The sequence below is a fragment of the Limulus polyphemus genome, unplaced genomic scaffold (genome assembly GCF_000517525.1).
Source record: "Limulus polyphemus unplaced genomic scaffold, Limulus_polyphemus-2.1.2 Scaffold76772, whole genome shotgun sequence".
NCBI lineage: Eukaryota > Metazoa > Arthropoda > Merostomata > Xiphosura > Limulidae > Limulus > Limulus polyphemus.
The window spans coordinates 3,394-18,112 of record NW_013742368.1 but is presented as its reverse complement, the minus strand read 5'-3'; the positions used below and the strand labels follow the sequence as shown (position 1 = coordinate 18,112).

Below are 14,719 nucleotides of genomic sequence, written 5' to 3'. Positions count from 1 at the left end.
AGTTGAAGTGTAGCAGAACCTGGTGGGGTTTGAATAAACCTCAAGACATATGCAACTGCCATTCAAAAGATGACAGTAAAATAAATTTACATAAGTCTTTGGACATTGTCAAAGTACAATTGCTAAATATAATGATAATTAAACAAGTAAAACACAAAACAGTAATCATGGAGAGAAACTACAGCTAGAAAACACACACAAAAAAAAAAGAAGGTAAAATCAGTAATACGAACATATTAAAAAATGTATAATTTAAATGAAGACTGCATGTTGGTCAGTGTTGGAGAGTGCTATTTGATGTGGAGGGTTTCTTTAATCAATAATTCCAGGTCAGTGTTATTGATGACAAGATGACAGTAGTACTGGGAGCACTCGCTGTTTGTGGGTTAAGGTGAATGTTGTGAAGTCTCAACCACTTTCTTGTGTAAGTGTATATTTAGTGTATAGACTTAAATTATAATTTATTTTTTATATTCTTTATTGTGTATTTTAATTTAATGTGCCCTTTGGCTTCTGCTCTCATGATTGTGTTTAGACAAGGATTGAACATTTTATGCTATGTATTTAGTACTATGTTTCATTAATTTTTGTGTAATGACATGCCATGGCTCTTTCATGCATGTGTAAAAAAAAAACAGGGATTTAAAAGATTTTTTGTATGTATATATCTTTTCTTTAATGTTATGTATAGTGTATATGTGTTTAACATGCCCTTAGCTGCTTCTGTATATGAGTTTACATCAGATTCTGTTAGTTTTTTTTATGCCATTATTGGTTAAAGGGTTTCTTTTCATCGTGTGATGTGCATTATTGATGAGGGTTTTCATTTTTAGCATTTTAATGTATCATGTTACACTGCCTCTTTTGTGAGAGGGTAGTTCTATACCTTTATTGAATTTCTGGTTTAAAATGTGTAATCTTTGTTAAAGTTAAATTTTTTCCTTCCTTATATTTTGTGTGCTATTCCATCCACTCTTAAAGTGGGAAGTGTGTCTTTGCACACAATTATTTCTTTCTTTTCTTTAGTTTTACTTTTTGTGGTCGTAAGTATGTACTTGCATATTGCTTCATTTATGTTAAAGAGTATATGAAGTTAAGGGGTTGTATCTTGTATTGTTAAAAGGTTTTTGATGTCATTGGGACACATAAGGAATAAAGTAAACATACTACTTGACCATGTCATGAATTTAAATGTTATTGATTTTAAAGTTAAGTTTAATTGTCAACTTGAGGACAAGCCTGAAATAGAGAAGGGAGGAAAAGTGTGATTGTAAGCATTTCATGTTTTCTATTTGCTTTAGTGATATAGAAATTTTAGACTTTTTTTATTTACTGTGTGTGCAGTTTTAGCATAAACTCATTATCCAGAAGGTCATTGAGACTGCCTTGTTCTAGTTGCTTTTTATCCTTTTCTTTATTCTCTTTAGTTGATAAGGTATATTCTGTCCAAGAGAATATTTAAGTAACATATATCATCTGGGTTGAAAGGATTAGCAATGTAATGTCCTTTGCTGGCAGAGTTGACATTGTTTAAATGGAACATTTCACCAATGCTGTGAAAGAACAAATGTCATGGGGTGATTCTGTTGGCTGGAGAAAAACTGAGCTTACCTGTTGAATGCAGGTGTTTTTTTAGTTCAGTTTTTACCTGTAAATTGACAAGTAAAGACTTGCTTAAAAATCACTGTTTCTAGTTCAACAGAAAGCTTTGGAACTAACTGCAGTCTAGTAAAAGCAACTGTCTTTTTGTGAGCATGAATATGTATGCTGTGTTTTCTTTTTGTCTGTTTTAAAATGAAGATTAGGTTCATCCTTTTTCTAAATGTATCCAGTCTAGCTATGTCACACACAAACACATGGTAGGGAATCTCAGTTCAGTTATCAGATTCATAATTAATCTCCTTATTTCCTGAGTCAAACTGCTGTTATAAGTGGATCTAACTATCTGAACTAACTAACTGTCACCTGAAAATATCATATTGATAATTATGCTGTTTTCATAGCCTTATAAAAAGGAAAACAATTGTAGATTTTCTGTTTGTTTGTTTTTCTTATGTCATGTAAAACACAACAATAATGTTAATTGGTTACCTTCTTTAAGGAATGTCTTATGCTACAATTTGTTTCTCAGAAGTTTTGTTTCAAATATTTCATTACTTACTGCTTCTGTTTAGTTTTAAAATGAAAATACCACAGTTTAGGGTTCTATTATAAGTAATTACTGTAATTATATACGTTTACAAGAAGTTAAAATAAGATAACATTGTGGAAAGAAAAAAATTTCACTTCCTAATTAAACTACTATTTTTGATTAAATAGGGACTGGAGATGGTATGTATGAAAAACCATATACAGATCGAGCAGGAATATCTACCACAACCATTATCATCATAGTTGTAGTATTTATACTCCTAATATGTATCCTTCTTGACTTGGTGGCATACTTCCGGTACCATTGGGGTGTTTCGTATTTCTTCAGAAGTATGTGTAAAAAACCAGTAAAGAAAAGCAATACAAGTGCTACCAAGACTAGAGATTTTAAAGCTTGGTAAGTGTTCAAAAGGAAACATATAATATTTGGGAAGGTTCATTAGCATTAAAAAAAAGCTTCCTAGATTAAAGAAATTTAAATTGACTGCTATGAACGGAAGACTTAGAGGATTATTGAAAATCAAGAGCATGAGTCAAACAGGAAATTAGGAAATCAAAAAAGTTATTTGAAAACATTTGGCTGAAAATTGTTAAATTAACAGTAAGAATTTCTTTAAATACATTAAGAGCAAACAAAATGTCAGAATTAGAGTAGGGCCTTTGAGGATCCATCTCTGATAATTATTAGATGGCTGCATTATTAAATTCTCATTTTTTTTTAGATAGTCAACATGGTGTCAGCGAACTTATCCTTCACACCCACAGAATCATTTTTTAGGAAGCCTCTTATATGGCATCTTGTCAAATGCTTTCTTAACCCTGCATTAGTCTTCTGGGGTCTTCATGGATCCCAAATATTTTGTAACTATTGGCACTGACAGATGGAAGCACATACATATTTGTTGTTCTCAGTAGCTTCAATATTTGGCTAGTTTGTGTTAAATTGTTACACTTAGTTTAGGTGGTAAGAAAGAAACAAGTTGTAATATTCAATGTTCATTTATTGATTAATAAATGAAAATATTTTAAGTGTGTTTTTTGTTTCCAAAGTAATAGCTTATTATTATTTAAATATTTCTAAATTACTGTTTGTGACGGGGTCTGCTTGGACCCTGGAAAATTTTTACAGAAGACTTGCGCAGAGTTAATATCCAGATACAATAAATAAATAAGCAATAGCCTCTTCAAAAATGTCAAAAGATTAGTAAGGTAAGATTTTCTTCTACTCATTGGATGGAAGAAAGCAGAGGGTTGTTATAAATGCAGTGCAGTGAAACTGAATTAATGTTGCAAGTAGAGTACCTCAGGGCTCAGTGTTAAGGCCTTTGCTAATTTTGATTTATATCAATGACTTAGATAAATGAATGATTTTAGGTTTTGCTGGCTTTGACTACATTTCTGCTTTACAAAAGAAAAGGTTTTGGATTATTTGGTTGTTTGGGTGAATAAATGGCAGATGGCTTTTAATATTAATAATTGCAAGGTAATGCATATGGGTTATCAGAATTTGAGTTATACGTATAATTGTATTGACAATGACCTTGACCTTATGGAAGAAAAAGATATCTTGGTGTTCTGATTGATCAGTCTTTTAAGCCATCCAAGCAATGTGGTATTGCTGGTGGAAGGGCACATAGGATTTGAGGTTGTATCTATAGAAATATTGAATACATGTCTAAAGAGGTTATAAATGTTATTTTATAGATCATTAGTTAGGCCACATTAGTAATACCATGTTCATGTTTTCTCTTGAAAAAAAAGAAGAGTTAGAGGGGAATTTATTTGATATTATTGATACATCATTTTTTTTTCATATTTAATGGTGAGAATAGTTGGAATATGAGACACAGATATAAATTTTGGCAAAGTAGAATCATCTTCAGCTATGACAGCTTTATTTTTCTAGCAAGGTGTGTAGCCTTTGGAATGGGTTGCCTTCAGATGTGTTAGATGCTATTAATTTAGTGTAGTTTAAGGGAAGACTTGATAAATACTTGAATGATAAATGCTGGCTTTAAGGTTTTTTAATATTGTTATTATTGTGAAGTTTAATGGATCGAACAGCTGCTTAGATGGACAAACTAGTCCCTTGTTGTTCTAAAATGTTAAGTTACATTATGTTGAAAACATGACTAATGAATGTATAGAAGGCCAATATTTTAAAAGTTTCCTTAAAAATCAACCCATGGCATATCTGTACCACACTTGTACATAAATGTTTGAAAGTGTGATTCTAATTTTTGAGATCAAAAGCTAACATATATTGTGTGAAGCACAATTAGTATGCAAAGCATGGTAATGCTGTGGGGGTCTGGAAACATGCAACTATTTCAAGACAAAAAATGCTAATGCTTGATTAGAAGAATATAGACTATGTGGAAAATGTTAAATACATAAGCAGCTGTGCTATTACTATATAAGCATAATTTTTTTACTATCCAAAAATAGGGGGTTTGACAAAACCCCCCTCGACCCTCCAGCATATGTATGTGCAGACACTTTGTCTATAGAAATTTTTTGTATTTTCACAGTTTTAATTTAGTTTTCCAATATATCTTCAGTTTGTTTTTAGTATGCTGTACTTTAATGTCAGTATATTTTCCTTCTAGAAAAGATCATCCTCCAGTGGGTTAGCGGTAAATTCCCGGACTTACAATGCTAAAATCCAGGGTTTGATTCCCCATGGTAGACAAAGTACAACTTTGCATTAAGGAACTTCAACAACAACTAGAAAAGTTCAGATTTCTAATTGTCATACCAAATATATGCAGATCATCAAGAATGTTTTGATTTCAAATACATTTAAATTTTTAATCCAGTACATAATCATCTCTTTATTAAACTCAAAATCATTTCTATTTTTAAAATAATGAACCTTAATATTGACTATATATTTAGATAATTCAAAAATTCAACTATGTGAGTAAATTATTCTACATTAATATCTCGGTGGAAATGAACACATTTTATCTGCTTTATTGGAGAATTTAGTCAGTAAGAATTGTAGCTGGATTAATAATTAGTTGCCAGTTTTTTATGTTATGTTTGTAGTATTGCATATTGTCTGATGCCATATTGTTTATGGAAATTGGAAAAGACAATCAAAACTGAAGCTTACTTACTTTTGATTGCTACTTTTTGTTCTGCATCTGTACATGTATTGTCAGATTTATGTTGTTTTGATAAAATTCAAAAACATTTATTTCTATTAATATGAACTTCTTGATTGATTGAATAATTGTAAGATTAGATAATAATATTCCAAAAATCCTAAGTCACAAATTTGACATTATCAATTTTTGCCTTTATAAAATTCTTGACCAACTTATTAACCAGTCAGACTTCCTATACCTTTTGCCAACGTTCAGTCCCATTCCTTGTAAAATAAATATTTAACACGTGCATTTTGATATTTTATTTTTCACATGCAGACTTACTAGTGTTAAGAACATTTTTGTTTGAATATAAAAAAACTAGATTTGATTTGGAAATTTTGTGTTGAATTACTTTTTCTTAAATATATGAATAAATTTTGTATATAATATTTGTATAAGCTATTAAATATCATTGTTAAATTACAAATGATTTATATTCGATCCTAATTTATTACTTTTGACTGAAGTAGCGAATTCATCAGAAGACTTCCCTACAAATATGTAATAAGACTTGTATTATCTTTATACTCATTTATATCTAGAGAAAAATTGAGTTACTGATCACAGGAATTAACTTGCAATAGTATAAAGCAACAGTAACGGGTTTATATTTCATGTAAACTAAAGCTTAAACTGTTAAAGTTATTGCCTTATAGTTCCACATATTTGGTATAACTAAGAATTTAGTGGCAGTAAACTCCCTTACTATTTTGTTTAATTTTTTGTTAAAGGTTCCCATGCATATTTCAAGTACCAAATTTGAAATATTTAGGCTTGAAAAGTATTTTATACTATGCCAATCTTACAAATAAAATTCTATAAGTAGCCATTTTACTTAAAAATAAAAGTTAATAACTATAAGTATAAGATCTATATTATTGTAACATGTTATGTCATTGGGTTGATTCTTATGAATTACTTGGGGAAATAAGGTAAAGCCTAGTCCATGTAAAAATAATGAATTAGTTTATTTCTTTTATAGGTTTTTTACAGGATATGTTTATTGATATACTATTGTAGGAATAAGTTCAAAAACAGCATTTCAACGAAAATTCCTAGCTAATGGTACTACAACTAACATGCAAATAAACTTAATTGTACAATTTCATGGCTAATTGATCAAGTAACTAAATATATTCAATAACTACAGTTGTGTAGGAAGGAGTTACAAAGTGGGGATGCTTGACTAAACATGCAGATATAATAATATAATTTACAATTGGTATATAAGTCAAATATGTAAAAGTGGGAGTGCTGTAGCACCCCTGATTCCAATGCCTCTGACTAACTTGAAGATGTGAAAATGGGAAAACGGAGAGCAAAACAAAAGGCAAGGGGCTGACCCCCAACCAGGCCAAATAGATATAAAAAACAGGAAATATAGAAAGGAAGGGAAGAATATAAATCAGGACCAAAGAGGCAGGAACACAAGGGAGATGAAGCATATGGGTGTGAGCGAGGAGCTGTTAAAGGAATGATACAGCATAAACCCTAATAACAAGCAAGGAGGAAAGAGAAAGCAATCCCAAGAACTGGATTGAAGGAGTGAAAAACAGGCAAAGGAGGAAAGAGAAAGCAATCCCAAGAACTGGATTGAAGGAGTGAAGAACAGGCAAAGGAGGAGTTACTTCGCATGGAGGTTGTGTTGCCTCCTATTGGTGGGGGGGCTAATGTACATTGTTACTCACACAGAACTAAGTAGAAGTCACCAACATTTGAGAATTCAAGATAATCAATGCTTTTGAAAAAAAAAGCCTATGTAAAATGAAAACCAAAGTTTTGTAAATTAACTCAAACCTCAACAATTTAATTTAGATGAGAAATTTGAACACATTTTGTTCAATATAATGCCGAGGAAAAATGATAACATGAGTGCAAGTGCGTATGGGGAGTTACTGTACATGGAGGTTGTGTCACTCTCCTATTGGTACAGGGTTATTGTCGTATGATGACATCATCATGTACCAGTGCAGTTCACATTAAATAAGTGAATTTAGGTTGGAGTTAGCTCAACGCTAATGGCATGCAAATCTCATGGGCAGATGTTTGAGGGAAATAGCATTTATGTGTGTGGAGGGGATTTACCATCTCGGAGACTTTATCTCATAACCGTCCTATGTTCCCTCTCCTCCCTCCACCTTTGTTATGAGGCACTTCATCATACTTTAGAGGTTTTTTTTAAAGAGGCTCATTCCCTTACCCTTGCCAGCTTAGCCTGTTCCACTTCATCTGCTCTGTCACTTCTTAGTTCCCCTGTTTTTAGGACGAGTTGTGTACATAGTCTTCGTCAATGTCCCTTTCTTTGACCAGACATGTTTGGTGGTGTTCATTTCTCACTAAAGACCTAAACCGACATTGGATCACTTTAGTCCTTGTTATATTCGAAGTATTTCTTCGTTTTTGGCCATGCCTTTGACTTCTCTTCCTTGTGTGGATCAGTCTACTCTTCCCATTCCAGGTTCCAAGCCTTTCTCCTTTCTTGTCCTCCTTATACCCAATGTCTGGTTCATCACTTTTCTTGTCAGTGGCTATCCTGTCATATCAGGCCTTGTGGGTACCCATCTCTTTCTCTTTTATAGTCATTGGTCTCAGTTTCTGTTGACAGACGTTTTTAATGTTTTTTTTCCCACGTTCTCTCTCCCCATTTCTCTTCCTTTTGCTCCTCTTCCAATTTCCTTTTCTCCTTCCCCTGACCCTGTCTGTTGTCTTTTTTATTACCTGGTCTGTGGTTGGCCTTGGGCAGACACCTTCCCATGTATCTCTGTTGCCCCATCCTTCTGACATTTTCAACATTCCATCTATATGGTTCACATCTTCCAATTCCTTGCTCTTCTCTTTGACATACCATCGGCCTCATTTGTATTCATTGTTACTGAGCAACAACTTTACAGCCTGTGGCTGTTATTCCTTTTCTTGGACAATTGACTTCTATTGGCCCATTCTTGGGTGGTATCCTCTTCTCATACAACCCTTCTTTTGCAAGAGGCTATTTGATAAGGGTGACAAGTCAAGATACTTAAGTCTTTTCTCACACCCGCTCAATATTTGGTACATCTGGGCATTTTTTATCTGTTATCTCAGCCAAGCTCAGGCTTTTCCTTTTTGCATACAAGCTATGGAGTATCTGGTCACTAGAATTTGTGCTTATTCTCATCATGCACAAGTGATTCTTTGGTTTTGGGGGACTCTGGCTTCCCTGGAGCCTCTCATTCCTTTGGAGCATGCATACATGTACCTCCTCCAGTGAACATTTCAGATCCAATGGATTCTTCCTTGGATTCCATTGTCCTTGATTTTTAACTTCCTTTCTCCACAAGGTATTGTCATGGTGGCTGAGCTGTGCTGATACTACTTTTGATGTTCCCTTACCAACCCCAAAGCTGAATCTATTTCTTCATTGATGCTTCTCTCTTGAGTCAAGATGCATCTCTAGACAACGACATGACTTCTTACATTTGGACACAGGACAAGCATTCACTCCAAACTTCTTGTTTTCATCAGGCACGTTTCCAATTCCTGCCTCTTCTGGTGGATCCACTGCACCATTTCCATGGTTGTTTTTTACATTAACCATCAAGAGGGCACACATTCAAAGACTCACTGCTATAGGGAAGTGGACATACTCTTCTGAGCTCATTCACATTGGAGTCATTGTTTTTCCTGTCATGTGCCTGGAGCTCTGAACAATGTAGCAAACTGCCTCTCATAGCCAGACTACATTCTACCCATGGTCTCCCCACCCCATATCTTTTGTTCAATTTACTCTTGGTGGGACATGCCCTTCATAGATGCACTTTCCATCCCTCTCAACTCCAAGCTTCTTCTATTATGGTCCCCTGTCCCTCATCCTTCGGATCTGGTTGTGAAAGCTCTCAGCCAGAACTAATCTCATCTTTTTTGATATGCCTGTCCTTCTCTTTGGCTTTTCTCTCTTGTCCTCACTTTGATATGTGAAACTCCTTCTCAATTCATACTATGGCACTCCTTTGGCCAACTCAAACTTGGTTTACTCTGTTTATTTGCTTGGCATCCAGATCCTCTTTCCTATACCCAATGTCCTTTTACTCTTGCTTCAACCTTACATGTCCCTTTTTCATCTAGGGATGTTGTATCTCCACCATATTCTGTTGGATTTGTTTGGTCCATCACCTGTCAGACAGGACTCCCCTATTGCATAGCCTTCTTCTTGTCACATTCCTGTTGCCCTTTGACTTTGTCTGTCTATTGACAAAAGTGGCAATATTTTCTTTTTGGTCCATCTGCTATTCCTTTCCTCACAGCCATCCTACTGTAAATCACTTTCTGTCATTTTTAATTGTCTGTTCAACCATGTTTTGTTGGTCTTCACCATCATGGGTTATCAGGCAGCATTGTCCACTACATCTCACATTTCCCAGTACCACATGGTGTTTCCTTCCCTTCCTCTCCACTCTCTTCTTCACTGACCTCCTTTCCTGATTCCCATGCTTGACTGGGTCCTTAATGTGGTTTTGCATACTCTCTTGTGTACTCTTGCTCTTTGTACTACCTCTCTCTCATGTCTTATTTCCTTTTTTCTACTTTCCTGTGATCACCATCATTCGGATGCCTATGCTGTTGATACTTTTTGCACCTTCTTCCACCACACTTATATATGTATACTCCTCTACCTAGACCTACATATCCTTCCTCAGTCTTCTGCTACTTGGAAAGGTAACTGTACTTTCTCTCCCTATCTCCCTTCCTTCTACTTCTCACCTAATTTATTTCAGACCTGGATTGACTCCTTGTCTTGTATGAGGAGTTCATCATTACCTATCATAGACATCTTTTTGTGGCTCCCTGCCATCATCTGTTCCTACCCTGGGACCTCTCTCCTTTTGTCCTTACTGGATGGGTCTGTCAACTCTTCTATTTGGTTTATTTTTTCCTTGAGTGTGGATGCTTGCAGGCTAGTTCACATTTCTTTGTATGATTTGTCACATTTGTCGTTTTCTTGCTTCCCATACTTGAGTTGACCCACTGTCTTTGAGATGGGTATGTTTCCCTTTTATTTCTCTTCCTTTCCATTGAACAGGATCCCACCAGATGGCTGGTGTTGCCTCCCAGGTTATGCTTATTTCCAAGAATGAGCAGGATAATGGAAAGTGTTCAGCCCATCTGCTCTGACTCTACCGGTGCCCACTGCAAGAAGAGGTGTTTTGCCAGACCATTTGATATATCCTCATGTTTAACATATTTACTCAATCATCCAATTAGGACTGTATCAATTCCATGGGTTATGATGGAAAAAACCAACACCAGAGAACTGAGTGACTACTCACTTCTTTTGCTTGCATTTGCCCATTTTAAAAAATATGATTTTGCAGTCACCCATTGTGCTGTCTCTAGTAAAACACCTTTTCAGCTGGTATTCTGATGGTGGGATCTGGGGACTTCTCCAAGTCTCCCTAATGTGAATTTCTCCCATCCCCCTCTTCACTTACCAGTTCCTAGCCACTGAGGTGGTGGACCATGGAGAATCCTCACTAATTGGGCTTAGCACAATATGGCTAGAAGTAGGGCAGGGGTAACACTGTCAGTGTAGTACAGCTCACCCTTCACACAGTTAACGTGCCTTCCACTTTGAGCCAGAATCTGCTCTGTAGAGTTGAGGTGAGCATATACCATACAGTCTGATTACACACTAACCATACTACACATATTGACTTGCCAACCACATGTGTGTAGGTGCTCAAATGATCATTATCACATTCCATCCATCCCTGCAACATTTCAGGATCTTTATCCTTTCCCTCTATTTCATCATGACTGAAGAGTATACCCTGGTCAAGACAAGATGTGATCACCCATGAGTGTGTCTCTATGGAGCACCTGCCATTGGGTGTCACACTTTATGGGTTTTCCTTTTGGGTGTTTTGGAAAGGAACTCATGTATGTTAAATTTTTTTACTGGCTCTTCTGCCACTTCAATGTGGGATTCTAGCATTTTCTGTATGTGTGTGTTGAAAAGATGGTTCTGCTATGATTAGTGTCTGGCAAAAAGCTTCAGCAAATATTTCTTTTGCAACATCTCAACCAAAAATTGGTCCAGTTATCAATGCTATTTTCAAGTTTTGAACAACTCAACTTTCAAGATCTACGAGCCGATGTTTCCATTAATGAACGTTATATTTTAAGATTTGTACAAGAACTCAGCTAACAGATATTTCCATATATCAAAGCTATCTTCAAGTTTTTTACAATGAAAACCCTTTTTAAATAATTGGTTCTTTTGACAACAACATAGGACCTTTCACAACATCTACTTAACTTCAGTTTCTCCTCTCTTGTGGTAGGGATTGTACAGCCATACCATGTCACCATAATCAAATCCAGTCTTGTCAGCACTTACATCATAATGAATTTTCATATTATCACTAGTTGATTTAAGTCTTTCTTGGGTAAACTCACATATGACATCAGTGATGTTCCTTAGTTACACTGTATAATAAGGCTGATTCAGAGTTCCTTTCCTGATATCAGTAAAGTTCCATGGGTACCCCAAATCTTTACCAAATTCATTGACAAGTTTCTTCATTAGAAACAACACATGCTTCTGAACATTTGATGAAATAAGTTATTGTATTAATAAGGTACTATGCATTTTCTGCCTTTTTTTCTTTTTGTAGTTTAATAGTTATTTTGATATGTGCAGTTTTCACATAACACAAGGCTAAGAGCATGCTTGAATTGTTCTCATTTTTGTTCTTTGTCATTTTCTTGAGATAGCACCTGATCTGCTCATGGAGAGTATGGAAGTAAAACTGCACCTTGTGCATGAACATACAGCAGCATCCTCCAATGCTTCTGATACCTTCTACACTGGACCTCATGACCTAGGCCACACAAATAAAATATCTCATAAGATAGATAATGGACATGCAACCCAAATAAAACCGACAATGCTTGTGATGGGCTAAGGAAAGTATTGGATCAGTTGAGGAAGGAAACCCTTAAGCTGAGCTGAATCCTAAGAAGTGTGTAATGTTCCATGTCAATCAAGCTTCTGGGTAATTTCCATCACTACCTATATAAACAAATTTTAACAATTTTAAAAACACACATTGTCCTAACCATGCACTGTCCTAGATGAAATAATGGAAATGCTAATGCATTATGCCAAAGACCTTGTATTATTGAAAAATGCAAGTTCTGTGAAAAAGTCAGAAGTATAATAAATACAATCAACCAAAAGTACAAAAGAGCAGAATCCAAGATGGGGAATCCATTTGGTATTCTTTGAGCAACTCCTGTAATTTATGGCATTGATCAGCTGTAAGTCCTTCACAGCTCTAGTCATATACTCCTGTAAATGAGGTAGTAAGCTCTCTTCATTCAAAGATTTGACATTATACTTTCTACATTTTGTTTCAAGGATGACCACTTCATATGGTCTTTGATGCAGAAATACTACTTGTAGAGCTTCACATTTTGCAATATTCCATCCAGCATAGATTCAGATTTCATGGTTTGCTGTATTCATGTGCCAAATGATGAGATCCAATTCTTCAGACCCACAAGGCCACTTCCAATCAACAATCCTTTAGAACATGCTGAAGTATTTGCTTCTACTACACCCCAGTCACTAGATATAAATTTATTGCTAATAATTCCTGGTACGAGTATTTCAATTCCTAATTATACAATAACTGCCTTCCTTGTCATTGAAAGTTTCACCTCTGGTGTTGTACCTCTCATGTAGCACACAGAGATTTCTTAATCATAGACTGTGAAACTGTTTAAAGCAAGTTTAACTTTAAATCTATGTTTCTTCAATAACTCTATTCCAAATACACACACTTTCACAATGTCATTTACCCACACATCATGTGATGAAGAGAAGCTTCACACAGTGAGGGCGATTTCCAACTTGCTTCTTGCTGGAACTTTACTCTCTCTTACTGTTTGCATCATTCCACCCCCTTCCTTCATTTCCAGAGGCAATTTTTCTCCTTTCCATGAGCATCTGCAGAAGTTTTTCCAGGGGAGGGCAAAGTCAAAATCAAGGAACAATGGACTCATCTTCAAAGTTTTGCCAATACAGTCAAGAGAATAGGCAAGCTCCCACAGTCAGATTTGATGGGTTTAATATTTGTAATATTAAACAATATTATAATTAATTCTTAAGTAGATCAGGTTAGGGCAACAGTGAAATTTACCTAAAAAAAACAACAAAAAACAAGTATATACTCTTTGTCTTCTCAATGCAAAAATTCAAGATGACGAGGACCACAGATCAACGGTGTTACATATCTACCATATACCTTTGTGCTATGGTTCAAGCCCTGCATAAAAAAAAATACAAATATAACATATATGCTGACTACTGTTAACAAAGTAATATAATTAAGCAAAATAACATTTTAGTATGAAAGCCACAGATTAAAATCATTACATACAAAAATGATCGAAGACACTCCTTTTGAAGGAAGAAATAGTAAATGTTTCAAGAAAAACAGTGTGCATCTTATTTCACAGCTTGAACATGAAATGGAAATGCAAAGAATTCTATCTTAGAATCAATTGTTAAGAAATTATATTTGTGAAGAGAAACTGCTTTCCTGGTTTTGCAAGACCAAGACAGAAGAGAAGGTACAGAAGTTTCCAGTTTTTGTGAGTAAAAACCATGCAAATGATGATAAGAAATAACTAGACATAAAATCAATGATGACATTTTTATCACACTTTTTATTATGTTTTGTGCACATCAAATGAGGTATGTTAACTATTTTGAAATAGAAAATGCAAATGTCCAAATTTATCAATCACTTTTGTTATTAGCTCATGCTTGTTCTGGCTAATCTTTTCTCGATGAACACTCATCATTCAAATTCCAGATGAATGATCATCTGCCACTGTGGATCTCAACCACGTTTTCACACTTCTCATTGTGCTGAATGACCTTTCCACTGTGCAAGTTGTTACTGGTAATGTTAGAGCAATAAGAATTGCTTGCTGAATGGAAATAAATAAATCAATGTGGTCTAGTAACTTCAGAAGTCCATTTTCAATTCCACCATGATCTTGTTTTTCCTTTTTAGACTACATTTCAAACCAGGTGACGGCTTGAAAGTTACTGATTTCGTACACTTTACTGATTATTGCAATTTGGTTCTTTAAATCTTCACATCAGATTTTTGCCTTTTGTACTGGTTGAGGCAAGAAGAGACTGAAACTTTGCTTGTTTTCAGCAGTAAGCCGGCTTTCTAGGGATGAGAGGATTGAGTCCAAATATGGCACATAGATTCATCTACGAAAGTATTCCTCCACAGTTGAGCCTTCAGCATTTGATTGGAATTTCTGCCAACCACATTGTCTGGACAGTGAAAGATCAATATTAAATTTTTCAGCTAATTCTTGAACTTCTGATAAAACTTCCTTGAATTGCTCGT

General features: G+C 35.0%; 1 long non-coding RNA gene across 2 annotated transcripts; it reads left to right on the top strand.

The window, feature by feature from the left end:
* Positions 1–307: 307 nt before the first annotated feature.
* Positions 308–5,695, top strand: LOC111084438. 2 transcript variants are annotated; one of them, XR_002609558.1, is made up of 3 exons: positions 308–424; positions 2,320–2,548; positions 4,761–5,695. It is a non-coding gene; the product is annotated as an uncharacterized LOC111084438 (long non-coding RNA). The 2 variants fall into 2 exon arrangements; XR_002609557.1 differs by lacking the exon at positions 308–424 and having other exon boundaries at positions 2,292–2,548.
* Positions 5,696–14,719: the final 9,024 nt, after the last annotated feature.